The 2,112-nt window shown below is 45.0% G+C and overlaps 1 pseudogene; it reads left to right on the forward strand.

The window, feature by feature from the left end:
• The first annotated feature begins 727 nt into the window (after positions 1-727).
• LOC102862525 lies at positions 728-1,626 on the forward strand (annotated as a pseudogene).
• The last annotated feature ends 486 nt before the right edge of the window (positions 1,627-2,112 follow it).

Consider the following 2,112-nt stretch of genomic DNA (forward strand, 5'->3'; position numbering starts at 1 on the left):
TTAATAAAAATTTAAAAAAAGAAATTAAAAAAATCTGTTGCATTGGGAAAATCAGCTGTCAAGAACCTTTCCCAAGTACTGAGGAGCAATGATACCAATTTGAAAACTAAAGTGCATCTGATTCAAGCTATAGTCTTTTCAATCACTTGCTAGCATCTGAGAACAGAGGGATAGGGATGATAGAAGAATTGATGCTATCAGTTGTGGGGTTCAAAAAGAGACAGTATATCCCATGGATTGTCAAAACAAACCGCTATGTCTTGCAGAAGGTACAGCCAGAGTGTTCCTTAGAGGCAAGGATGGAGACGCTTTGCCTTGGATACTTTGGGCATGTTGTTAGAAGGGACTAATCCCTGGGAAAGGATATCATGCTTGGAAAAGTAGAATGTCAGCGAAAGAGAAGACCTTCAATGAGGTGGCTTGACACAGTGACTGCAGCAATGGGCTCAAGGACATCAGAGATGATGAGGATGGCACAGGGTAGGACAAGGTTTAGATCTGTTGTTCATAGGGTCACTGTAAGTTGTATGTGAATTGACAGCATATAACAACAACAGTTGCTTCCTATGTATTGGAAAATTGGGCAGTGAATAAGATGACTGAAGAAGAACTGATGCCTTTGAATTTCAGTGTTATAAAAGAGTACTTAATATTCCGGTTCAGTCAGATCCAGGCAGCAGCTGCAGTGGCTCTTGTCTTCTCTCACTCCCTTTGCCATATCCCTAACATGGCCTCTGGTGTGGCTATCTCTGATGGTGTCATTAAGGTGTTCAAGTGGTCATTACCAAGGCTTTTAGAATGAAGTTTCTGATTTGCTGTGGGCTTGACCATAAAACAATTCCCAGTATGTTTTCTTTTTGCTACCTTGCTAGCATTCAACCTGTTGGGCACATTTTTATGCCCCAATTTGTTTCCATTGCTTGAGGGCTATTAGAAATTTTAAAACTTGGTTTCTCCCCTAACTCTTCAAGCTCTGTGTGCAGTGGCAGCATTGCACAGAAGCACGCGGTGACCTCCAGAAATCTACATTGAATGAACAGTAGTGGAACAAGGGTTCTCTTGAAGATGAATCTTGTATACAAGCTTTGGAGGAACTCTGGTGATATTGATGGACAATGGAATTGAAAGATAAAGCAACATTCATTAAATAAAAATTTATTAATATTAAAAAAAGGTGTTCAATGACATACAGGTACCCAAATCATCGACACAAGAGGAGGTGAAGAAGAAGAAGGTGGTGCTCTTCTGCCTGAGCGAGGACAAGAAGAACATCATCCTGGAGGAGGGCAAGGAGATTCTGGTTGAAGATGTCATCCAGACTGTCGACAGCCGCTATGCTACCTTTGTCAAGATGCTGCCCAACAAAGACTGCCGCTACGCCCTGTATGATGCAACCTGAGACCAAGGAGAGCAAGAAGGAGGATCTGGTGTTTATCTCTTGGGCTTCTGAGTGTGCACCCTTAAGCACAAAATGATCAATGCTAGCTCCAAAATGCCATTAAGAAGAAGCTGACAGGGATCAAGCATGACCTAAAAGCAAACTGCTATGAGGTCAAGTACCGCTGCATCCTGGCAGAAAAACTAGGGGGCAGTGCTGTCATCTCCCTGGAGGGCAAGTCCTTGTGAGCATCTTCAGCTCCCTGCCTGGAGCATGTGGCAGCCTCAGACCTGCCCATGGAGGCTGCAGCCTGCCCCCTTCCTGCCAGACCGGAGAGGCTCCGGGGATCCCAGCAGGGGGAGGGCAATCCTCTCACTTCAGTTGCCAAACAGGTCCCCAGCCCCTGGACCTTCCACCTCTTTCCACCCCTGATGGTTCTGGCTATCCCAAATAGCTTTTGCTCTTCTGATTCCTACTGAGTTAAAATAAACCAAGTTCCCCCAGGCATCCCAGTTTAAGGGATACCTTTATTTTTCTAACAACACCTCCACTCCCTATCCATTCCTTTCCCTTTCCAGGCTGTCGATTTCTAACTGCAGTAGTGATTCTGTGCTTATCTATTTAGTTCTGTGTATAAGTGGATTGTTGTGGAGTTGACCCCTCCCCATGCTGGCTGGTTCCCATCCCCTTGTCACCTGGTCATGCCCACTTGAGTCAGGCCAACCAGGAAGCTT

Source organism: Elephantulus edwardii, unplaced genomic scaffold (assembly GCF_000299155.1).
Source record: "Elephantulus edwardii isolate Elephantulus edwardi_28Jun2011 unplaced genomic scaffold, EleEdw1.0 scaffold00049, whole genome shotgun sequence".
NCBI classification, from domain to species: Eukaryota; Metazoa; Chordata; class Mammalia; order Macroscelidea; family Macroscelididae; genus Elephantulus; species Elephantulus edwardii.